Below are 25,805 nucleotides of genomic sequence, written 5' to 3'. Positions count from 1 at the left end.
CTACATAATCTTTACCCCCCCTCCAATCTCAGCCATCCTCTCCCTGCTCCACAGTTTGGCTTATAGCTCTGTACCTCTGGACTGGGGAGAAGGGTCCAGCTTTTAGGGGAAGGGGAAGGAAGGGGAGCAGCTCCTAAGTCTGGCCTGCACATGTGCACCCCTTTTTTCGCACCCAGCGTGCTCGTGTGAGCCCGGAGTGGGTGTGAGCCAAAGGACCGCGGGCTGTGCCAGATGCATTTGCCCGCAGCACAGGAGAGATGCTCCCCCTCCCCACCGCAGACACCCCCTTCCCCGGGCTGTTTGGTGCTTGTGCCCAGCCAGCCCGGCTCTGTGCACACTCAGACACGGGATGTGTGCTGCATGCAGCGTGCAGGGCTGGGGCACACCAGCACACACACGCGAGAGGGCATTACGCACAGCAGCTCCCGAATGTGCTGCCTCCTGCAGTATTAGCTGATTTATGCTGCCTTTCCCCAGCCAGATCCTAGCTCTGGAGGAATGGGAACAGCGGCAGCTGTGCACTCCTGCCTGTCCTGGGATGAGAATAGGATGCGCCTGTTCGTCTCTCTCCCCAGCCCCCACCCCTCCTCCTTCCCCCTCCTTTTGCTCCCATTCATTCATTCAGCTTCTCCTCCCCCCCATCCCATGCCCCAAAGCAGGAAGATCCTTATGCATAAAAATGTGGGCATGCTTTCTCTGGTGGAATAAACGGGCATGCAGACAGCCTGCAGGCAATACATATACACTTACATATGCATTCGAGTAGCTGTCCTGGGCCCCTACATAATTACCCGGTTCGCACCAGCACCACAGACACATTCACACACCCGACAGACACCACGCAATGACTTTTCTGCAGCCAGCCAGTCTCCCAGCAGAGCAGTGTAAGAGCAGAGGAGAGATTTACTCACTCCCCTGCATGCAGACCAGGCGAATATTCACACAGCACACAACGGACAGACACACGGACAAACCCCTGACCGCAGAGGCTCCCCGACAAAGTTTGCAGAGAGACAGGGAGCAGGGGGCTGGGGGATGAGACTGGCTCCTTCTGTGTCCCATAACTGCAGGCAATACACAGAGAGGTCTGTCTGTCTGTACATGCACATGCATGCATGTGTGGGGGTATATACACACACCTATAGCCTATGTCCACCTATATACACACCTATATCCACCTACACATGGATACACACATGAACACACACGGACATATACACACATAGATACATGTACGTATACGTATATCGCCTCCTTTTGCAGGGTCTGAACAGATGCAGATGGGTCAAATCCAGCTGTGTGCAGCAAGCCCTGAACCTATTCAGCATCCCGATCCTAAGCAGAGCACACACACACCGCACACACCACACACACATGGTGAAAGGGAGACCCGTCTCCAAGCCTCTCTCCCTCCCTTCCTCCCACCCATGTAGGCATAATCACACACACTCACCCTGGGCCACTTCCCCATCTCCTTTGCACTCACCCCTCGCCTTCATCCTCAGATCAGAGGCATCCAACCCCCAGGGAGTGCGAGCACAAGCTGGAGGAAAAGGGCAATCCATGCATCCTGCCCTTCTCCGCCTTTTCCAATCTCAGCTGCTTCTCCGAGAGGCAGCACGGACGGCAGCCGGGAGCCGAGGACACGCGAGGCAGCAGCACAAGGACTGCACACAAAAACGTGTCACACACACACACACACACACGTACCTGCCTCTGGAGGGATGACTGCTCCCAGCTTCCATGCGGGGCATGACACAGGCCAAGTGGAGGCACGAAAGACCCCGGTCCTCGAGCAACTCGCAGCCGTGCAGACGTGTTTGTGGGGGGGGTATCCCCCGCTGATGTCAGCCCTTGGAGCTGCTCCGTTCCTCGGCCCGCAGCTGTCTCATTCCCGGCCGCACCTAGGCAGCGCTCCCGGCCAGGCACACGCGCGGGCACGGCGGGCGGGGATGGAGCGGCAGTCCGGGGAGGGCACGCACAGCCGGAGGATTTGCTGCCTTCGCCGCATCCGCATCACTGGGGGAAGAAGGCAGAAAGGGCTGTATTGGCATTTAAAACGCAAGTGATTAATTCGCCACAGGCTCGGCTGATAGGGCTCTGGGACCAGAGCCGGCGGCACTGCTTCTCCCAGCCGGGAAGGCTCTGACAGGCAAAGGACCCTCTCCCATGGAGCCAGTGCCGAGCTCTCCTCTCCTGCACAGCCACTGCTCCGGTGCAGGCGGAAAGGGGTGGGCCTCCACCGGAGACATGAGCACACGCATGCAACAGCTGCTGGAACTGCACACACACACACAGAGACATACAGACACAATTCCCTTCAACAGCTGCTGGAACTGCACACACACACACACAGACACACAGACACAATTCCCTTCAACAGCTGCTGGAACTGCATACACACACACACAGACACACAGACACAATTCCCTTCAACAGCTGCTGGAACTGCACACACACACACACAGACACACAGACACAATTCCCTTCAACAGCTGCTGGAACTGCACACACACACACAGAGACACACAGACACAATTCCCCTGAACAGCTGCTGGAACTGCACACACACACACAGAGACACACAGACACAATTCCCTTCAACAGCTGCTGGAACTGCACACACACACACACAGACACACAGACACAATTCCCCTGAAAAGCTGCTGGAACTGCACACACATACACACAGACACACAGACACAATTCCCTTCAACAGCTGCTGGAACTGCACACACACACACATACACACACACACAATTCCCTTCAACAGCTGCTGGAACTGCACACACACACACACACAATTCTCACAGCTGCTGGAACTTCACACACACACACACAGAGACACACAGACACAATTCCCCTCAACAGCTGCTGGAATTGCACACAAACACACAGACACACACAGACACACAATTCTCCTCAACAGCTGCTGGAGCTGCACACAGACACACACACACACAGACAGAAACACACAGACACAATTCCCCTCAACAGCTGCTGGAGCTGCACACAGACACATACACACACACAGACAGAAACACGCAGACACAATTCCCAGGAGCTACACACAACACACAGCAGCTCCCCAGGAATACACACAAACAGCTGCTGGGAAATCACACACACACAGAGGCTACAGCTTCTCAGGATTAAGTCACCCACATGAAAATACAACAGCTTCTAGGAAGCACACAGCTACAAGCAACAGCTGCCAAGGAGATACACACACACAAACAGATGCATGCAACAGCTACACTCCTACTGACACAGGTATGTGCAACAGCCATTTCCTAAAAGAATTGACACACTGAAACATAACAGGAGGTGGAGAAAACCTTTCATCCACACACAAACACACGCATGTGACTGCTCTGGGGAGACTGTCATCATACACCTTCTCAAATCACCAGCACAGAAATACAACAGTTCCTCAGAAAGCACCTGGAGCCACATACCCTCATGTATGTCAGGAAGACCTTCCACCTCCCTCTCCCCAAACCCACATGTGCCATCACCAATGGAGATCTTGCTCACAGTTAGAAACAAGCATCCATGTGCAGCAGGTGTTGGGTACTCAGCCACAGTTTGGCCCCCAAATACTTCACACAGGCAATACCTACTAGGAAAGCACATTACCAAACACAGGGTCGCTCTCAAGAAATTACTCCCCGGTTCCTTGACAGGAAGCAGGAGCACACATGACAGACACAAATAATCTCTGCACAGACATGCAAGACCACTAATGAAGGGACACAATGCACCCCTCACACTCACCACACCAGTGGAGGGACTGCCTGTGTCAGTCAGAGACACACACACATGCAACAGCTGAAACAATTTAGGGACGTTGGATGGGAGCTAGCTTCCTGGGACATACAATCCAGCCTCCTGCTATTCCAGGCAACCACATCATACAGTCTTACTCAGAAATGTCTCAAGGTCCACCTGAGCACCATGAGACTATTTTCTTCCTGCTTAGAAGTCACGCTGAAGTTAAAAACCTGCCCCAACATCTGCATTTACCCAGGCCCAGTTCAAGCCCACATGGGCAGCTGGCCACATTCTTCACCTGGGCATGCATAGAGGTTGCAAGAACAAATGGATGTGTTCTGAAACCTCCATCCCACCTGAACAGACACCTCCTGCCCCCCTGCTTCACACAAACATAACACACATGCAACAGCTGGGTGAAGACCTTCCCCTCAGCATAAATACCAACAGGCTTGCAACAGCTTCTAGGTAAACAGACACCTCAGCCTGACCCCCACAGCACCCACTGCACTCAGGTAGAGAATATACAAACATGTATGACCTCTGATGGGAAATTAATTATTTTCTTCATGCATTCCAGAAACTGAAGAGGAACTAGGCTGATACACACACACCACTGCAAGCAGCACTGTTATTAAATGTATTATGTTAATGGCATGAAACTGCATCAGAGGAGGTTTAGGTTGGATATTAGGAAAAGATTTTTCACCCAGAGGGTGGTTGATGCTTCAACAGAGTCCTCAGGAAGTGGTCACAACACCAACCTGACAGAATTCAAGAACAATATTGTGAGACACATGGTGTGATTTTTGGGTTGTCTTGTGCAGAACCAGGAGCTGGACTCAATGTTTTTTGTGGATCCCTTCCAGCTTGGGATATTCTATTCTATTCTATTCTATTCTATTCTATTCTATTCTATTCTATTCTATTCTATTCTATTCTATTCTATTCTATTCTATTCTATTCTATTCTATTCTATTCTATTCTATTCTATTCCATTCCATTCCATTCCATTCCATTCCATTCCATTCCATTCCATTCCATTCCATTCCATTCCATTCCATATTGTGATGCCTCATGGACAGAACACCAAACCAATAAACCTCTATATGGGGAGACAAACAATAAATAGCCCTAAGGGAATGAGTTGTCTCCCTCAAAATACAAGTGCAAAGGATCCATCCAAAGAAGGAGGCCCAGGATCACACACACAGCTGGATGGCATGAAGAAACAAGATGGCCCACTAGGCACAAGCACACAAGTCATCAATCCTTTTGAAAAAGACACATAGGAAGCTAGTTGTGCCCTCTTGTACTCCAAACCTGCAAACCCAAGTGGGGAAAATCACTCAGACACAAAAATACACACAAAGATACACAGACTCCTCAGGCAAACAGGCATGCAGCTCTGAGGACACTTCTGGATGTTCCCTGGACCATCTGTAGACATCTGTTCCCAGTGGACTAAATTCCAAAACGACTCACACCTCCTGGAATCAGAGAAGGAAGCTGGTCTTGGCAACTACAGACTCAAATTTCCTTGCTTTTATCACTTTTGGGTGTTATGACTATGGGGTGTTTCCTCCAAGCTCTTTCGAAGCTAAAACCTAAAGGAACAGAGACTTGCTTCCATCTCTCTCTACTTCCTCCAAGGACAGACAGTATCTAATTTTGGAGGGTGTTGAAGTAGGAGAAAAGGTTTCCAACTCCAAATTAATGCAGGATTTGTTCCTGCTTGAGTTCCTCCAGGATCATCTTGCAGTCTGTTTGTGATGAGTCTCTCAGAGGCTCTCCTGCTGGCACACATCCCTTCAGGACTCAGAAGTGCTGGGGCAGGATCCTTGTACTACCAGTGCCTTTGGGGGTCAGATGGTATTTGCTCATACTCCCACTGACCCAGGAACAACACTTAACTCCAGAAGAACAGAAGTGCCCCAAGAGACAAGCAGAAGCAAGTACCACATTTCCAGCAGTGTGGGACATTTGGGTCTTCAATCTGATTCAAACCCAGTCCCTCCATGCCTGTTTGTCCCATTGCAGATGATCTAGAGGGTACAGAAGCTCACCCCCATGTTTATTTTGCAGAGGCTCTGACCTTGCCAAAAGTCCTGGAAAGACTCTGTTGTTTTTCACTTCACAAATATTAAAAAAAAAAAAAAAAAATCACCGAGAGAAAAAAAAAAAACCTCCTAAGGACGTCATAGATACTTTAAGTCAGCTGCAGAGGTGCCTCATTCCCTATGTCCAGCAGTACAGAAAAAGAATCACCTTCTAATTATTTTGTGTCAATGTCTTTGAGACCACTACCTACAGTCAGGTTTAACCTTTCTGTCCCCTTAATGGGGATGAAAGCAGCCTCAAAAAACACTTTGGTTTATACCTTTCTGCTCGGCTCCTGCTCTGTTGGGGTGCCACATCCTCTAAGACTGGAGATGCTGCTGGGGTGAACAAGGGAGCTGACCTTATTAGAGCAATTCCCTAGTGTTTTCCCAACACATGCCAGGGAGCTCTAAAGTCCTAGAATAGCCCAGAACCTGGGAATCACAAAAGTGATGATAAAACTAATTTTTAACCCTCTGTGCCCCGCCTGGGGATTATCGGTTCGGTGGGGATGGACCTACAGCCCGTGTAAGGAGTGGGGCGGGGAGTGCATCCATCCACCCCCGTCCCCCATCACCTTGTGCCGTGCAGCCCCGGGAGGAGGGGAGAGCCGGGCAGGGAGGGCAGGCACGCAGCCTGCCTGCGCTACCTGCGGGGTGTGCTGCCAGGGACCGGAGCCTCGCCGGCAGCCTTTCCAGCTCTCAGAGCCCTTCCTCTCCGCCTCTCCCCCTGCCCTTCTCCCACCAGGGCACAGCTGGGTCCCACGGATGGGAAAACAGGCGGAGGGGGAAGGCTGGGCTCTGCCCTCGTTGCAGTCAGAATCTCTCCGCTGATCTATACTGCGGTGAGCAGTGACAGATTGATTTTACAGCTCTGCTTGGAGCCGGCCGCTGGCCCTGGGCTGTGGATGAATCAGCTTTCTCTGGTCCTTGGCTTTTATTTCATTATTTTACTGCAACCTCGCTCACAGGCAGCTAAAGAGGGAGCGACAAGGAGGAACATGAAGTTGGCAGATTTCCTTGCTTGCTCGTGTGCTCCCAGCCTGGCTTTGGGACTCCAGGAGGAGAGAAGGAAGGGATCGTTTTCCAGGAACTGACATCTGTCAGGAATAAAGACATGAGGCTCCTTCTACATGGGTAGATGCATGTTGCAGTGCTGTGGCAGACAGCAAGGTCTGTGCAGGCACTGCACAGCGTGGATGGTTCCTGCTCTGCCATGGCAATGCCTCCATCCTTGCCAAATGGAGAGGGGCCCAGTTTCCCATACAAGGGGCAGCATGTTTGGAAATAACAATGCACTCAATCCATGAGGGCATTGGACACTAACCTGCTTGCAGACTCCAGTGTGGAAGTGATTCCAGGTTTGATTCCAGGTTTTCTTCTTATAGCTATGGATGCAGAGGAAGGGGCAAGGGCTGTACCCTGCTGTCCCCAAGAGGTCTCAGAGCATGCCACAGATACAAGGCTCTCCTGGAATGAGGTAGCACCTCCAGGCATAGAATTTGCCTTCTTCCCTCTCCTAGTTGTGGATATTGCAGACTTTGTCCAGGGGAAGACAGCTCTAACTCTTTGGTTCTTGTGCCATCAAGAAGAGCAACAGTGAACTCAAGCAAGCATGAAGAAACAAAAACAAAGGGCAGAAAGGTGTTGGGTTTTTCCAACTCTGCTCTGGAACTACAGTGGAACAGTTCAAGCCAAACTGTTGAAGCAGTCTGGAGACAGAAGAGCAGAGAAGCACCAACCAAAATGCAACAAATATTCCTCTCCAGACCCCCAACACCTCAGGAGTGAATACACTTCTTCCCACATGCTCATTTCCCAAAGGGGCTTCACATCAAAGTGAATGGTGCTTCCACTGCAATGGGTTTAGGACACCTTGGAGCTTTCTCCTGCCTTATTCCAGAGCCCTCCAGCGATATAGACTGCCTAGGGAAGGAGTGCTCCTCAGAGGACAAATGTCTGAGGACAGACAGCTGCAGCATTGTGTCACTGGGCTCCCCCAAGCTCACACACATCCTTTCTCTCCACCTGCCCCTGCACAAGCATCAGAGAGCAGCCTTGAAGGTGGCCAGCACAGCTCAAACCATCAGAAGGCAAGGGCCTTTTGATCTGCAAAGATCAAGGTGTGGGAGGAGAAGGGAGGGGAATCAAGACAGAAAAAGCAGGAGAGAGAGGCTTCCCAGTGGTCTGTCCTAGCAAGAGGGAGGGAGGCAGCAAAGTCCATCTCATCCACTTTGTGTCATCTTTTAATCTCTTGGGTTTTAATCTTTCACATCAAGAATGAGACACATCATTAAGAGTAGAAAAAATCCCAGTTGGAAGGGAGATGGGGATGGTGAAGGAGACAAAAAGTCCTCTTACTTCTGCCTTGTTCTCTTTTTCTATGTCTCTCTCTCCCCTCCTTCCTTTTTCCTGTCTGCTTACAAGCAGTAATACAGGTGACCTGAGAGACACAGAACACACTGGGGGCCTCAGCACCTGGAGGAAGGGCAGTGCCATGGCCTAGGTGTGGTGCAGGTCAAGCCCTCCTTTGGTGACAGTCTGTGGCAACACACAGACACAAGGCTCAGTGTGCCAGTTCCTCACTAAAAGCTCTTCTGCAGCGAGAAAGACACACAGCAAACATTGCCAGCCAGGTTTCCTCTTGTCAGAGACAGGGTGACCTGTAGAAGCCAGCCCACCCCTCATTGGGAGAGGAGAGATGAGTTTTTGGAGGGCAAAAGAGGACCTGGTGGCATTGACTGATTTGTCCCACAGCCTCAGGCTGGGCACTCCACATCTCAGCTTCTCCCATCTGTCCAATCCCATGGAAAACAATCCTTACCTCAGAGGGTGATTGAAAGAGGTTAATGAATTAACATTTGTAAAAGCTTTAGATAAAAGGCTGAGGATTATTACTGTTGTTATGCATGGAAACAACTCCTAACGAGCATTTTCCATCTCCTCCCTCCTGCGAGCCTGGGGGATCATCTGACACAGATCCTGCCACACAGGAGCTCCCCCAGAGATGGAATTACAGGGAGAGAGGGCTGCAGGCTGTCAGAGACACTAATCAGGGGAAGACAAATTGGGGCCACTCCATCAACTAGCAATGCACTGGGCTGTGGGGCCCAGAGCTTCTCCACTCACTCTCTAATGACTGGTGACAGGTCCATGCCAATCCCGTCAAAGTTCAGCAGGAAAAGGCTGCTGACTCCTGACCATAGCAAACCTGCCTCTCCTCTCGCCCTTTCAAGGCTGTGACTGACCCAAGATAGATGCACAAGGATTTGCTTTAAGGAAAGCTTAATCCCCAAAGGAAACTTCTGGGTTGCTGGCTTGCAGCAAGATTCAGGAACAGGCCAGACAGACATTCCAGTCATGGGCATAGGAAGAGACTAGCTGGGATCAGATTTTGGTGTCTTAAACCTTGAGCAAAATGTTTTCTAGGCTAGGGATGAGAAGTAATTCAAAGCAGAAGCCTTAACATTACACATCTCTCCCTTACATACAAGTACAACCTCAAGGGAGAAAAGCCCTCCCTAACTGGCCTGCTATAAATACACCAAACCACTTAAAATGGCTACGTTAAAAGAGAACTGGTAATTTGATAGTGGTCTCCACTTAATTAGATTATGCTGTTCTTGAACTCAAGGGCTGAAAGCAGCTGATCCTTCTTTCTTTTTCAGAATTATCCTGTCAGCTGCCATGCAGGAAATTATTGAAGTCATCCATGTCTTGGGCAGCTGGATCACCAACCACAACTGTGCCACAAAGTGCAGAGCTCCAGGTCCCAGAAGAGAGTGGCTGCACCAGTACAGTGCCTGTCTGGGCTGCCATGCACTGCTGAAAGCAAGCAGTGCTGTGCACAGCTGGGTGACAAAGTTCTTCTGCCACATCTGGGGCACAAATCGGCCTCTCTTCACTGCAATGGGTGGGAATTGCACCTGAGCTGGGCAAATGGCACAGCACAGTTAGTCCTCCCCTGCAACAGAAGACCAGAGGACAGCACTACCTTGGTCTTCTCAAGAGACTAAAGCATTTGTTAATAAACCATATATCCAGCCAGAATATTTTTTAAAGTATCTTGCTTGCCTGACTTCTCACTTTGAGGGAAGTAAGTGAGCTGTTTGTAGATTACTGGAACTAGTTGGCAGGGTCTGTACCTGATCATCATTGATTATAAGACAGAAAATCACTTGGAAGGGAGAGGTGAAGCTGTTCTGGTCTTAGGACAGTGATTTGACTTCATCAACCCTTGAGGGATTTGCCAAGCCCCCCCCCAGCAATGCAGTCAGCCAGTCATTACCTTTCTCCCTGGAGTCCAATCCAGTTCTCACTTAAACTGAGAATAATTGTGGCACTGCTATTAAACCACTGTATTGGAATGATGCCCTTCCTATCCGGGTCTTCCAACCTTTGCTCAGTGAACTTTATTCTGTCCCTTCACAAAACACCTCCAGAACTGGAGAATTAAAATTGCCAGACCTTTTGCTCTCCTTCAACAATGGAGGAAGCTTGTTTTAACAATACACAATTTTCTATTCAGTACGTTCTTAATTAACAATAAAATATGTGTCGGGTTGTTTTGTTTTGTTTTTTTTTTTTTTTTAATCCTCCTTTTTTTGTTAGTTATTCAGTTTGGTTTTTTATTTTACCTTGTTAATGTAGTGGTGATTTAGATGCTGTTTCCTCTCTCTGCTGCACTTAATGAGTCGTCAGCTTTATTCACTCTCACCCGCATCCTCATGGGAGCATGCTTTGATTTTCTAGTGGGTGCATGAAAACACAGATTAAAGCAATTAGACAGAAATAATCTTAGGGAAAGGGGAAAGAGATCCAGAGCACCTAATTATACCATTTTAATCAAGATACAATTATGCAGAGACTTTTATAGATTATAAATTAACCAAACTCCAAAGGCAGAAAAAATATCATTTTAAATATGGTTCATTATGCTTGTTGTTTCTGTCTTGTGAGCTCTCACAAACTGGACTTCAGGGTTCACTTAGAAAAAAAAATCTGGACAGGGCAGTGCAGAAATGGAGGAGAAATAGAAGACACAGCTTGCTAGGATCAGGGTCTGGAAATGGCCTCTGAGGGAGGGTGGGAACCACAGCACATTTCTCACTCACTGATCTCACCAGTCTTTTCACAGTGAGTAGGTGCACCTGCTGGTCAGCTGGGCCTGACTGAAGACCTCCAGCCACCTGCATGGTTCAGGTAAGAAAAGCCCCAGGTCTTGGTCTTGCTTTGCCCAAAAAGGCTGTGCCAATTTGCCAGTGAAGGACTGTGGGTACTGTAGTCTGAAGAGCAATTTTCCAAGCTACAAACATTCCAATTAGAAACACAGTGAGTGGGCAAACAAAACACATCAGGCTGGATGTGTTTTCTTCTGAACCCTGGAGGAACTTAAGCCAGCTGCTCCAGATTTATAGCTGCTCCAGATTTATTGCAGCAAAACCACAAGGCACTCAGGCTCTCAGAGCACGTAGGAAGGTGCTCTGCTCCTGCCATTTCTGCAGAGGAGACAGGGAGACCCCCAATGCCCCAGAACTCTAGGGAATCCCAGTTTCCCGTGTAGCTGCCATGCTGACTTTATGATGGGGAAGGTATCCAGACCCTGGGCAGAAGCAGGAGGCCAGCTCTGGCACCTCTGCCTTTGTGGCTGCAGCCCAGTGATGTCTGTGAAGCATCTCACTGTTCACCTCTGCCGTGAGCACAGCTCGAGCAATTCCTCTGCACTGGCGTGTGGCAGTCCTAGAGCTGCTTCCAGGTGATGAGGAGACAGGAGAGGGCTCACTGCAGTGATCCTCGGCTTCCTGAGAGGTTTGCCAGCAAGTCTCCTGAAAGGTTTTGCTGTGCAAAACACTTCTCCAGAAGAGTCTGCTGCCAGGCACCTCTCACAAGGGTATCTCAACCCATCAGGGCTCCTCTCCATGGCCATGGCCACCCGATGCCATGAGCAGCAGTGCTGAAATGGCTCCTGTCTTCTCCATTTGGCAGTGCTCTCACTTGCCAAAGGACCAGCCTTGACCATTTCCCACCTGCGAGTCAGTCCTGCTGACACTGTCTGCAGGGGGAGGATGGCTGGGATGTGCTCAGAGCTGGTCTATCACAGTGACAGGGACATCACCAGGACAGGCAGCTGGGAAAGGAAGGGGACTGAGGGGTCCTACTATTGAGCCTGAGGCTCCAGGGAGTGAAAGATAGCCCTTTCACTCAGCTGCCCTGTGCCAGAGTCATGCCGCACCCACTGCCATGGCGGGGAAAGCCCTAGGCTGTGCCTACTGTATCCCCCATCCATGTGTGTCCGAGTGAGCTGATGGAGACAGACATGGGAGATTCATAGAACATCTCTCCCTTGCATCCTCCTCACCCATTTTTCCTTTTCCCTTCCTGCAGTGGTGAAAACACGGCTGCACTCCATCATCACCGCCTCCTTCAGCCAGAGCAAAGCCCCTGAGTGCTGCAGGGTTTTGGGGGTGCCCCGTTCCCCACCGGAGGGCTCGGTCGGGTGGGTGAGCGGTGGTATCGGAGTGCCCTCTGCTGGCCCCATTCCCGGACGATCTGGCCTGTCCAAGCCTTGCACATCCCCCAGCAGCCCTGGACAGCTGGGTCTCGGCTTGTCCCCTCCATGCCCCGACATCCCTGCCATGGTGGGCACCACTCCAGCGGCCACACGAGCCAGCCCAGGGGCAACAGAGGAGCCGGCGTGGTGGGGGCAGGGACAGGAACGACTGAAGTCAGCAATTGCTCTCCTGCTCACCGAGTGCTACAGCAGAGATGGGGCAGACACTCCCAGTGACCTTTGGGATGTACTCCATTCCATGGAAGAAAAATTCCATCCATTCCTCCTTAGCTCCAAGAAGCAAGAAAATGAAAGTTATGGTGAAAGGGGCAGAGGAAGAGCATTCTCTCTCCCTTTTAGGCCATTCAAATGGTTGACCCTGTGAATGAGTCTCCACAGAGCTGGGGCAAAACATCCTGACCATTTGCCTGTTCCAGGTGATTGGGATCTTCCATCACACTAGGATGTGCATGCATCTTATTCTCTTATTCCTCATGCCAGATTTTCTTGCAGAGCTCCCCTAGATGACTCACAGTGTTTTGACTATCCCAATCTTCCAGAGTGAAACTGGCAGGGAAGACTGGAATCATTCTGCCTGGACCCAGGACATCTAGATTTGGACCCACCTGTGGATTCCTGATTTATGCTAAGAAAGCTCCCAAGACTGAGTACACGGAGTTGTCCTGAAGTCCTGTGGGTCAATGCTGATTTAAACCAGCAGAAAACCTGGCATGCTGTCTCTGGGCTCTGGGACTCAAAATGTGACATTCAGTTGCTCTCAGGAGTGGAGAAAAGAAGAGAGTGGGATTACAATCCAAGGAGCTGGGGTCCCTCTGTGGAGCTGGTCACTCTGCACTTCAGCACATAAGCCATTCAAGCAGGGATCACAGTCACCTGACACATATGGGGTGAGCTAATTAGAAGTGCTCTTCTCAGCCTCCTTCCAAGCTCAAGGGCTGCAGAAATGCTGAATACCAGGTCTAGTTACTATTCAGGGTAGTTGTGAGTTGGAAAGAGGTAATGGAGACTAGTTGTCCGGGAAGATGACTTGAGTTTGGATCTGGGGGTGTTTGTTGAGATATTTGGGGGCCTCTGAGGGAGAGATGCAGTGAGGTGCTGAACATGCCAGTACCAGCAGGCCTTAACAGAGTGGAGTCCCGGAGGAGCCCTGGAGGAGAATCCCTGAGGAGAAATTTCCTCCCACATGCCATGGGTAGGCAGCTAAGCCCTGCAAGCATTTCCATCAGGAACTGCCCTTTATAAATATTGCAAAACAGTGATAGCAAAAAAATCCTATGCAGTGGAAGGAAGGTTTTCTAAAGGAGAAAAACAGGTGTCCTGCAGCCTCATCAAGGGGAACAGTGCTGTGTCCTGCACTGGAAGAAAACACTGAAATTGCTTAGATATACAGTATATCAAAAGACTTTATCATGGGACTAACACAAAGTGTTGCCACCCTCACTGGGACTGCTTGTGGTCTTGAAATGCCATACATGGCAGGTCTCTGCCAGGGAGGGAGCTATGAGTGGAGACCATTCTTTCCTGGCCTTCATTAGAGTAATGTCAAAAATAAGCTGACAGCATCCAAGGTGAAGTAAAAACTTCCCTTTCCCTCAGCTTTTCATTAAGCACTGCTGAAACCACTGCCCTCTCTCCTTGTCTGATAGTCATCTAAATGTCGAGCCACAGACAATGAGGAGCCAACCTCTGCTCCTATTAACCCAAAGTGCTGGAAGAATTGCAGGGCAGGAAAACTACTTTGCCTGGTAAAAATGTAAATGTCATTTTACAGAGGACAACTACAATCTGACAGAAAATCCATTGCCTCTTCCAAGCACTTTGTGGGCTCTTTTGGATGCCATGCCATGGCTTGTTGAGCAAGCAAGGTGGAACACAACTGCTATTCTTCCAGATCCATCTACTCAATCTCCATCTGCAGTCCATTTATCTGTCACTGGATGGGCCTGGTACTGCCACAAGGGCTCCCATTTTTAAAAAGCACCAAAAAAAGTGAAAGGTAGCCAAGACCTCCTTCCTTTCTCCTCACCAGACAAATTTAGATCCCTAAACTGTTGGCATGGATCCCATTCTCCATGGTCCCCTGGCTAAATCCCAACCAAAGTGGTGTCAGGCTGGGAGTTCTCTGGGCTCCTCTGAATGGAAATGATTTGCTGCAACTGAAATTGAGATCCCATCATCCCACACTGGATCACTTCCAAGTAGCACAGAAGCCTTCAGCCTGTTTTCTCACCCACTAGTACCAGTTCCTACCAGGTAAGTCAATACTCTTTCCTGGTGTCCTGCAGCAGTGTTGGGGAACAGCTTCAGGGACATTCAGGCTTTGCAAACCTCCCAGGGGGAAAGAAGCCTGTGATGATTCCTGTGCCATCAAAACTGGATTTCCAGGAGAAGAGCTGAGAGATAGAAATCCATGCTGAAGTCCTGGAACAAGCCCTGACTACAAAGCTCTGCAAGCTTCTTTCCCTCAAGGTCTCCATGGCCTTCTGCCCCATTCCAAGCCTGGTTGTTCTGTGTTGGCACAGACCATGTGGGAAACAAAGACCAGAAGTCTTCTGAGATAAAGGAAATGCTTTTTATCAGAGCTCTACCCAATCCACCCATCCATTACTCAGTGACTTCTACTGTCTCCCAGACTGCTTTAATTCCTTTCTGTGAATGCTTCATGCCTTCATTACCCTGGAAGTTCCTCCTTAGACCACATGGAAGGCATGGGGCTGTGTGTGAAATAGTTATCTCCCCAGCTGAGGATGCCAAACTCCATCAGCCATACCAGGGTTCCAAGAAAACAAGAATACTCCAGGTATTTCACACTCCAGGGCACTGTGGGTTCTCAGAGAAACTCACAGCACTGTGAAAATAACCACAGAGAAACAGCCAGGAGAGTGAATGAGAAAAAGAGATATAAAAAGATATATAAAAAGGAAAGCAGAAAAAATGCACACATTTGAGAGCAGGGAAAGCACAAAGAGCAATGTGAAGATGCAGAACAGCAGAAAGTGAGAAGATAAAATTATATTCACAGAGACCTAGCTATAGGGAAAGAAAAGAGGAGGGAGCCATATAGAGGGAAGAGCACAGATGCAAGGAAAGAGAACACAGGGCATGGAAGGGAAGGGGGGAGTCAGATAGGGAGAAAGGGAGGGATCTGGAGGGATTGCCTGATGTCAAATCTGATAGAAAAGAGGATTTATCTGCAAAAATAACCCAGATCTAAGCCACAGCTTCAGAGCAGCTGCGCATACAGTGACAGCACTATTTGCTGTCAGGCAAGAGAAAAAACGTGCTGGTGCAGGTTGCAAGGCAAAGCAGGGTCGTGCCACACCAGGAGGCTGCCCATTCCAGGCTGCCCATCGGCCTGGACCAAGGCGAAGAGAAGGGAAGGCAAGGGAAAGAAAGAAAAAAGGCAAGGCAAGGGAAAGAAAGAAAAAAGGCAAGGCAAGGCAATGAAGGGCAAGGGCGAGCAGGAGCGGTGGGTCCGTCCCTGTCCAGGGTGCTGACCAGAGCCCGGCGCCTCCAGACCCAGCCCGCTCTCCTTCTCCAGCCCCTTCCCCACCCAGAGGGAACGGAGAATTTTTCTGCCTGGGGACTGCAGGCAGACAAAAGCAGTGTGCTTTCCAGAGCGAGCTGAGCAGAGGGGAAAGAAACACACAGTCAGCTACAAATAAAATATATTTTCCCCATTCCTGTCTCCTACCAGCATTTCCAGCAGTGGGGCTTGGATTTCTCAGGGCAGGACTGGATGACCAGCAGTAAAGTGTATGCACTTTTTGGCTGGGGAAGTGAATGAGCATAAGGCACCTCTGGAGCTGCATTTCTGACCTGTCTGGACAGGCCATTGTATGGATTTGACATCCTGTGGAGAACAGGCCTCACTCCTCCTTGAACTAGCCTATGCCCTGTGTCCCTCTTGCTGCTGTCATAGAGATGTGATGATGAATTCACAGCTATCCCACCTGCACCTGATCCATCCAGATGATACGACCAGGAACTGGCAGTCACAAAAGTGCAGTGTGTCTTGGGCTGTGCTTGCCATCAGGGAGCTTTTGGTGGGGAGGTTTCACTCCATAGCCTTGATGTTTACAAAAGGCTTAGTCTGAAAACAGGTCTTAAAACCACAGTCCACCCACAGGTGGACAGCTGCCCTGTCCACACAGCAGTTTGAGCTGTGACTGCAGAATGCCAAGTCTTTTTGAAAGAGGAAAGGGCTGGAATGGAGCTTGGCCTCCTCCACCCTCAGCTTTAGGATGTGTCTCTGCCTCTTCCCAAACATCCTGGCCATACCAGCCCATTTTTGCTCTAGAGAATTGCAAATCAGCTGCCTCACAGAGGAGGAAGCAGTGTCTAGGACCCTGACAGAGCTGCTCAGTGGGCATCTACAAAAGGTGTTGGCACAGCATTGAAGAACAAACCTGTCTTTTCAAGATCAACCAGGTATAAGTGCTTTACTATCAGAAACTGGGTTTTTGATTCCAGCACCAATAGTCTGGACCAGAACAATGCATTTTAAGAGCCACCTGGACAAACATCTGATGGAAGGGGTATAATGCAGCTGACCTTGCTGCAGGATTAGATAATCTCCTGATAGCTGAATAACAGCACCTCTCTAACTCTCTATGATTCTAATATGTGACCAAGTCAGAGTGCAGTTTCCAGTCACACAGATCATTGTCCTATCAAACTAATAACAACACAAACACTTTTTTCCAACACTGAAATCTTGCTTATATGTCATGTGTAGCAGAAACTTGATATGGCACAAACAGGATTTATGATATGTTCATGTAACAGCAAGCATGATTCTATAAACACCTTTCTCCAGATCACCAGAAGAGGCAAAATGACCTCCAAGCATGCAGATGCAGGGCATCAGCTGGGTCCCAGTTCTCCTGTGAACCAAGGAAATCAGGGAGCTTTTAATCAACTGAGCCCACATTACATGAAGCTGTGCTGCCTGTCAGCAAGCCCAGCCCCATCTTTTGGGAAGACTGAAACCAGAAAAACAAACCAGGAAGAATCTGAATGGAACAGCAGAGCCCAGTTTAGCTAGGATAAATTACCTGCCCTGTGGCATCTCTCCCAGCTCTGCTCTCCTCGGCTGTCCTGTGCCCAGTAGCTTGCTGGTTGAGTAGCCATCCCCCTCTGGTGGGCCAGTGCCACATGTTTAAGTTGGAACATTATTCTCCAGTTCTAGGAAATTGGATTAAGGGTCAGACAATACTGACTGTTATTTACCTTTGATTAAAACCAGCCCTCCTCCCTCCTGGGCCAGAGAAACCAATGTTGCTGTTATTTACTCTGCTGCCAAACCTGGAGTTCAATCCCTGCCCTGCGGCACTCAATAAAAGTCAGCGCAGAGGTGGGGGTGTGCAGCAGGCAGGGCTGAGTGGGTGGAAGGGATTATCCAGGCCATCATGTCCAGTTAGTTTATTTTGCAGTCAGACTCTGGCTCAGCAAGGACAGGAATGCTCAGAGTGCCTGCCTCTGGTGGCTCATAGGGCTGAGGAATCCAGCCAGGGTGATCCCAAACAAGCCCCCATGCCTGTCTCTGGGCCTCTTCCCTCAACAAATCCCCACTTCCACACAGCTTCCCTTTTTGTTTGTCCTTCTTTCTCTTTCTTCCTTCAGCCTCCCCTCCCTGCCACGACCTCCCTGCTTCCCCTTTCTGCCTTCTCCTCTCTTCTGCTCCCACTCCTTCCCACCCTCTTCCCCCCAGTCCCTTTCTCATTCCTCTCATTCTCCTCCTTCCCTCTCCCCCACTCTCCAAAGCCGCTATTCCAGGACAATAGAGCAGATGGCAGGCTGTTTGTTTTATATGTCCCTTTGGAAAATCAGCTCAGCTGTTGAATCTGCGACTTTTGCTAAAAACAGACACCGTCCAATACAGCTGAATGCCAGGGAGAAGGGAGAGGGTGTGGGGGGGCCCTGCTCTCGCTACCAGCTGCACCAAGCCTCTGTCTGCACCCCATGCCATGCCTTTGGGAAACAAGCCTGTCAGACAGCCCAGAGAGGGGCTTCTCCCCTGCAGAAAAAACACCATGGCAAGCAGAGAGCTTGGCCAGCTTCTGCAGTCAGCCTCATTCCAGCTAAAGCTGATGGTGATGTGGGAAAGGTGGGGCAGTGTGGAAGGGACAGACTCTTGTCAGCACATCCAACCTGCTCATTGTCCCAGCCTGCTGCTTCTCCCAGTATTCATGGAAGCTGAGTTACATGGGGTATGCTCAGGCAGAAGATGTAGCACAGAGTAGAAGCTGATGCTCTTTGCCAGCCCCATATCTCCTCCTATGCTACTGGGAGACTGATGAGTGAGAAACCACCAGCCAGTAATGAGTGTGTGGAGAAGGGAAGACAGTCCTTTACTTTTCCCTTCTGGCTTTCCCTTTTTTTTAACCCCTAAGCCCCAAGGTACTGGTCATCAGACCACCATTCATTATTTGCCAGCACAGCCATGAAAGGGATGTAGTTTTTTTTCTTTCTCTTATCTAAATCACTTGCTTCATGCCTCACCTCTCCTTTCACATGTGGTTATACCAAACATCCCTCAGATCTTCATGGTATTCCTGGGTTGAAAGGAAATTCTGTTCCTGAACTCTGCTCCTGAACTCTGCCCTTCCCTGGCCCAAAAATCATCTTCTCCCTGCTAAAACATGACAATACTGCCTCATCGATCCTGTAAGCCCTCTCCTCCTGCCTCACCCTGTCTCTGCTTCTAAGTAATTCAGAGTCGGCACCCTGTCCAGCATGAAGTACAAGCTTGCCTTGGCTCTGAATCAGGGCTGCTGGATTCTCTGCCAGTGCAATTGCTGGATATTTCATAGCATATCCTCCATCTGATACAACGTGGCCAAAGGCACAGCTGCAGATTCTCTCTGTGCCCCACTTCTGGGGCTGGGATGGGGAAAGCAAGGCTTCAGAATAGCAGCACCTCTCTCCATCCAAATGCTCTGCTTCACCATACTTCTTTTTCCTACACTGCTAAAATCAACACTGTCTTGTTTTCAAGCAGTGGCAGAAGGGTCAGGGCCAGCAAATCCTGTTTAATTTGTTCTTAAAGTTCACTACGGATCAGATGCAGCTCCCAACAAAACCAAGAGAGGCTTAACCAAGGCACAGTCAGCAGTAAAATCGGAAGAGGCTCCTTAGCCTTGCAAAATCCTGGAAGGCAATTTAAACACAAGAGATAGGCAAGGAGCCCATTCTTGGGGTATGTAATTAATCACTTACAGTTCAAACAGGGAGAGAGATAAGTTCCCAGCTTTCTTGGGAGTCCAAGCTGGATCAAATAGGAAGGGGAAAAAATCTCAGGCTGTCAAGGAACAGCCTTAAGAGGTAATGCCCTCTGAGCAACAACAGCTCATTTCTGCACTCCTGTAACCTCCCAGGTATTTAGGCAGAAAGTCGACAGGAAAAATTCCTGCATCAGCTGGTGAGAACAGGCACAGTTACTTGAACATTTATGATGCTGCTCTTCTTCCTGGCCTTGCTTATGTCTATGGCACAACATTGCATCCTCTTCAGTGGAACCACATGATGAGCATTATTTGGCAGAGGAGAAAACTCCAGTCAGTCTGAGATTCCAACTGCAAGCAGGTTCCTCAAGGAAAAGTGTAAGGATGGTCCATGCCTCCCTGTGACCATGCAATTACTGAATGGAATAGTCACCCACCCTCCTTCAGCTTTGCATCCATCCCAGAAGTGTGTAGAGCCAGCTGTCAAGCTGGGTTTTTCAGAGACTGAAGACAAATTTAACAAATTAATTAAAAGAGCTGCTGATCCCACTCTGGACTGTCTGAAAAGCCTGCATTGTAAGCAAGGGCAGAAGTAAATTAAGAAGCTAAATCTGTTGCAACACTGATGAAAAGCCACTGACTTATCTGGAGTGTTATTAAAAATAGAAGAGGTTCAGGGCCATCCAAACTGATCTCACCTCTTCCAAGGTGCACTCTGTCTCACAGGCTGGTATCCTCAGTGGCATCAGTGAGCTGCAGTTGCCCTGATGACCAAAAAAAATCCAGAGCTGGGGGGCCAGGCAACACTCCCTTTCCTGCTCTTGCTCAAGCAGCTATTTCATTGCACTGCTAAATTCACATGCTCCTCCAAAGGCTCACTTGGTGGTTTCTTTCCCTCCAATCTCCTTTCTTCCTGTTCCTATTTCTCATCCTTTGACTTCTGTCTGATAAACCACTTGCCTTTTGAAGGCTTCCTCCTTAGCAAGAAGCCTGGGGAGACAGCTGAAGGCTGCAGTCTGGGTACAAGTTGGGCAAATCCCACAGTGTCTCAAGAATCTGTTTTCCTTCGGCAGCAGAGCTGTTAAGAGGAGTTGGCACCAGAGACAGATCCACTGTATAGTGCTGCTATTCTTCTCCCACCCCTTCAAGTCTTTAGCAACAACTGCAGTTTCCCACCTATTTCAACTAACTTCTTTCCCCCTAAAGAAAGGACAGTCATTAGCATTTTTTTTTTTTGCACTGTCAAATAGGGCTTTTCTTATAAAAATTCTTCACGCTAAGGGGAAAGTGAAAAAAAAAGATATTGTTAACATGAAAGCCTTACTTAATATTTTACATTTCAAATACTGTAACTGCTTTTTTTTCCCCCTCCTTCTCCTTTTTCTGAATTTTCAGTATACAGTTTAAACATCATTAATAGTGCTGGTTGCTATGGTGTTGGGCAGGCAGAGGTGTCTGTACTTGAAACCTTGAACTACACTTAATGTTGTACAACAGCAGGGTCATGCCAACACCCTTGACCCCATTTTTCCCAGTAAAATATAAAGACCATGTCTCTACTCCTTTTCGTTCTTGGGAGAGGGCTTTTTTTTTCCCTGCAATGAGAAAAGGAAGTGTGAGCTAGAGAAAGGAAGAGATATAAAAAAAAAAAACAAAACAAAAAAGAAAATACAAATTTAATAGCCCCAGCGGAACCTTTCCAAAATCTTTGTTACATCAAGAGAAAGAGAATAAAAACAGACAGCCCCCTGAAAAGTTTCACATGAGATTGTTTCTCATTTTCCCAAGCAGCTAAACATTTTAATAAACTAGGAAAATGAGACTGTAAAACCACAACATCTGACAGCAAGCCCCAGGGGCAGGAACCATTCCTGAAACTAATTTTAACTCATGTTTGAACGTTGATCAGATTTCATGTGGTGAATGTCCCATTAAGCTGTCTCTCTGTTCTTAGAGAAAACCTGGTTTCTTTTGTCGAAGCTATTTTCTTTCCAGTGTATTGTCGTCACAGGCATAGCAGGACTTTTCTGTCATTCATTTCTCTGTGGCCCAAGAGATGCCCTGCCCCAGACATCTTCTCATCTGTTCTGTTTCCTTATGTGACAAGACATTTTCCACAGAAGTGGCACTTAACTGCTCCAGCAATGAAATCCAGTCTTAAACAGGTCCCCATGCAGCCACTCAAGGATTCAACCCATTAAACATCTGATCTTCAGCCATGCAAAAGGCACCAGGTCAATTCAGACCAGCTGAAGCCAGGATCCAAAGCAAACTTTCAGTTTCTCTGCTTTGCTTTTACCCCTGGGAAGTGAAGCTGCTGTACCAGTTTCCTCACCTGAATGGCATTTTGCTCTGATTGTCACCAGGACATCTACAGACAGGACCAGCTTTTTAACTCAAAGTCTCTATTAACATCAGCTGAAAATCTGAATGGGGAAAAATGACGTATCCAGGTAGTGTAGATTTCTCTTGAAGACTCATTCCTTCTCACAAAACCTTATTTCACCTTCTGGTTGTGTTCAAACCCAGCCACTACTCCTGTGGGGCAGGACTTCTTGGTGCTGCATCCCTCTTCCAGTAGCTGTGTCTCTGTTTTGTGCCACGTGGATTCTTGGCTGACTGTGTGAGCCAAGGACTTTCCACAGCTCAAGGAATGCTCACTGGCATCAGCTCACTCCTGTGCCTGCTTAGGATGAACTTCTACTTCAAAGGCCTTGGTGGCAACAGAAGAAAGCAAGGCTGTGTGCTGCTACACAAGCTGATTAAATGCCAGTAAGAGTGGCCATGTTGGAAAACAGCTCTACAAGCTCCTGCCTTCTGTTTTTCTCAGAAATTAAAGTGCTTGTTCCTTTTTACATCCTCCTTTGAAGAGGCTGAAGGTCTTTCTGACGCCTTTCCTTTAAACTTTGTGTGCACTGTGTAGGAGATGCTGGTGCTTGGGGGTGGAAGGAGGTGACAGAGTGGCCAGTTTTCAAAACAGCAAAGCCACAGTGACAGTAGCCTTTGGCTCTTCCAGCCCACCAGCAGCAGGCTTAGTCACATCAGCAGCAACAAAGCTGAGCAGCTCTTTAGAGAAAGGGCATTTGTCCTTTCATCTGGAGATTACAGGATCTCTCACAGATCCCAGCAGTCCGTTTTTAAATGCTCTTTAAAGAAAAAATTCCTGTTTGTGGCACCACCTGCCATTTGAAACAGCCTCTTTGCCTTCCAGCTTTCCCTGCAACACACCCCCCCCCCCCAGCCACTTAACTGTATGTGCAAGGACAAAATTATGCCAAAGTTCATTCCCTAGAAAGGACCACTGCCCAGCTTTCACACCAGGCACTGTACTGAGAAAAGGACCCTTCACAAACATGCCAGAAAGCTTGTAACCTATTTGGTCCACTCCTTCCCTCTGTTGTGCTCAGCAGGGAGAGCAGGAAGTCAGAAAGTTGCTAATAGCAGCTGGAGGAAAGACCCACAGAGATAAAAAGCTCTTTGCCTTGCTGTTTCCATTCCTTCATGACTTAATTTTTTTGGTTGGGGACAGAAAAGATGATAAAGCTGTAACCTCTAATCCGCTCCTGAGCAGTCCTTCTCCATCTCTTCCTTTCTCCTCTCTTTCAGCCAGTTCTAATCCTTTATGTCTCTTCTCACAGATAGGAGCTGGAGTCTAATCTCAGACGACAGGTTGGTAATTAGAGCAAGAGATTATCCTGACCCCACATCAAGAAGGTAAGAGGAGAGGAATAATGCAGCACCATACAAGATCAAACCTTCAACATTCAGTGCAGGAACCATCCCCATCTCACTCAATTTCCTCCTGGCTTCCTTACCCCATGCCCTCTCTTTTGTCCCAGCAGAGCAGGGGATTCCTGATTCTCTGTACTTCCTGCCCATCTCCCTTCTGTTGAGCAAGGACTAAGCTTTTCCAGGATTCATTCAGCATAGAAATGGTCACATTTTCCATTTCCACAGACTTTTGACTATGCAGAGACTCAGCAAGTGTGTGGCTGAGAAGTGTGGGCAGTAGGGGAAGCACAGATACAGAGGAAGAGGCCCGGCTCAGAGAGTCTGGAGCCATGACATGCTGCCACCCATGAGGAGCTGGGCACCAGGTACACACACAGGGCCCTTCTAGTCCAGCCAGGGCACAGAGCAGCAGCAGCAAGGCCTCATCTCTATCCAGATGTCAATATCTGATCCTCAGTCTGCTCAGAAGGCTCCTTCCCTTGCACATATCCCAGTAATGAGAAGCTCATTCATGTGTCCAGCCCATCTTATCCATCTTTCTATCAGACCTTGTCTCTTGTCCTGTGTCACCAGTATTGAGCAAGGACCAAGAAAGCCACCACAGAGCCCCAAGACCACCACAGTGAAGGTGAACTTGGGAGCACCCAGCTTCTTCAGTGTCCCACTCCCTACAGGTGAACAGGTGCACCTGGATCCACTGTAGCTGAGGCTCAGGCATCACCAGCCAACAGCCTGCAGGCACCAGGAGGTGTCAGGATAGAGGTGGCAGTGGAGTGACCGAAACCTGCTGGGGAAAAAGCAAAGGTCAGAGGACAGCTTTTACACCAGCACACAGCTGGAAAATGCAAGATCTCTCCCTCATACCCCATTCTACATCACACACCCACCCTGCACCACAGAGCTCAGGACTGGTGTTTTTTTCTCAGCATTCCCAAAGATGTCTTTTCTCAGCAAGCCTCCCTCTGTTACCCAAATCCACCTCTAGCCCATGGAGCCCAAGCCCACAGCTCACCCTGATCACAGGCAGGGAGATGGGCACTGCACCAGTCCCTGCTACATGGTTCTGTTGATGTTCTTTTTACCACCTAGCTGTTTCCCACCCCTGCTATCTCCAGCCAGGATCTTCCTACTCAGGCTCTGCAAATAACAACTTTAGGTTTGTTCACTCAAAGAGGAGAAGGTAAATCAAAGAACAGTTTTGTTTGCAGTCAGCCTGAAGTGAACCTTTTTCTTTTCTCCTTCAGTTTTCTCAGCAAAGCATGAAATGAAAAAACAAGCAGAATTTCCTTTCCTGAGTTTAAAAGAACATTTCTGTTCCTGTCCCTGAGGTAAAAGGTTAGCTTGTTCAGCCTCAAAATGGGAAATAAACAGCAATACTTTTGGCTTAGGCATTGTCCAAATAAAATGTTTTGAATGCTTCGTTTCTTCCCACTCACCCAAAAAGGTTTGCAAAGTTTATAAGGGGTCACAAACAGCTTAATGCTGGGGTGCCCCTCACCAATAAAGCCATGTGACTGAAAGGTTTCTGTCCCTACCCCTCCTGTACCCCATGGGGCTGCCTCCCCCTCCCAGCCTGTTGTCTGAGGGCTCACACAGCAGCAACACCCAGAGCACTCATGCCCCATACCTTGAGGGATCCTCCTGAGGAGAGAAGGGGCCACTGAGCTCAATGACATTGAGTTTGTTCTCAAACACACCATAGCTGAGGGTGACCTACAAAGTGGTGACAAAGGAGCAGAAAGAATGAGATGAGCTCAGGAACAAGGAATTTGCTATGGATGACAAAAACTCCCATTCTAGCTCTTTCTCTGCTGGCTTAGCCTCTGCTTTCCACATCTCTCCCGTCTTCCTTCCCATGATGGTCCACCCTACTAGTCCTTTGCCCACTAGCCCTTTGCAAGGCAGACAAAGTGTCATGTCAAAGGCCCTTTCCAAATCAATCATCATTTCTGCTTGCCCTTGTGCCACATTCCCCCAGGGGTTCCCTCAATCCTCCCATCACTCCCCATACATGTTCTCCCCACCACTGATCTCAGGGCACCATGACTGGCAGGTGTGCTACAGGCAACATCTGTTCCTTATTTCAAAGAGGCATTTGTCAGGAAAGCCTCCCCAGAAGAGCAGATGATTGATTCAATGCACATCAATGCCATCAGAGGAACAACATGCCTGTAAGCTGCCCTCCACTTCTCCTTCATCACACACCTCCCTCTTGCTTCCTTTCCCCTCCTCACCTGCTGTGTGAGCTGAGAGGTGGGGATGAGCTGCAGGTTCTCCAGGTGGGAGTGGAAGAGAGCACTGGGAGTCAGCTGCCCACCGACTTTGCACTCGATGATGTAACCCACGGTGCAGTCATCCGGCAGGCGGATGAGCTCCGAAGTGCTCAGGAAGTTCCTGCCACTG

General features: G+C 49.0%; 1 protein-coding gene across 4 annotated transcripts in view; it reads right to left on the bottom strand.

Moving 5' to 3' along the window:
• Window positions 1-24,116, bottom strand: part of ELFN2 (extracellular leucine rich repeat and fibronectin type III domain containing 2) — a 74,109-nt gene extending 49,993 nt beyond the window's left edge. Inside the window, exons 1-4 of one of the 4 annotated variants that reach the window (XM_079303552.1) lie at window positions 20,369-24,116; window positions 17,502-17,631; window positions 10,511-10,621; window positions 1,711-2,019 (exon numbers count right to left, since the gene is read on the bottom strand). The gene's annotated coding sequence lies outside the window, so the exon portion shown is untranslated. Of the gene's footprint in view, window positions 1-1,710; window positions 2,020-7,200; window positions 7,310-10,510; window positions 10,695-17,501; window positions 18,066-20,368 lie in introns of those variants that run through there. The other 3 variants (XM_079303551.1, XM_079303553.1, XM_079303554.1) reach the window with 3 other exon arrangements.
• Between the last annotated feature and the right edge of the window lie 1,689 nt (window positions 24,117-25,805).

Source organism: Erithacus rubecula (genome assembly GCF_903797595.1).
Source record: "Erithacus rubecula genome assembly, chromosome: 4".
In the NCBI taxonomy this organism is placed as follows: domain Eukaryota; kingdom Metazoa; phylum Chordata; class Aves; order Passeriformes; family Muscicapidae; genus Erithacus; species Erithacus rubecula.
The sequence above is the reverse complement of the archived record's forward strand: the minus strand, read 5'-3'. Positions and strand labels throughout refer to the sequence as shown.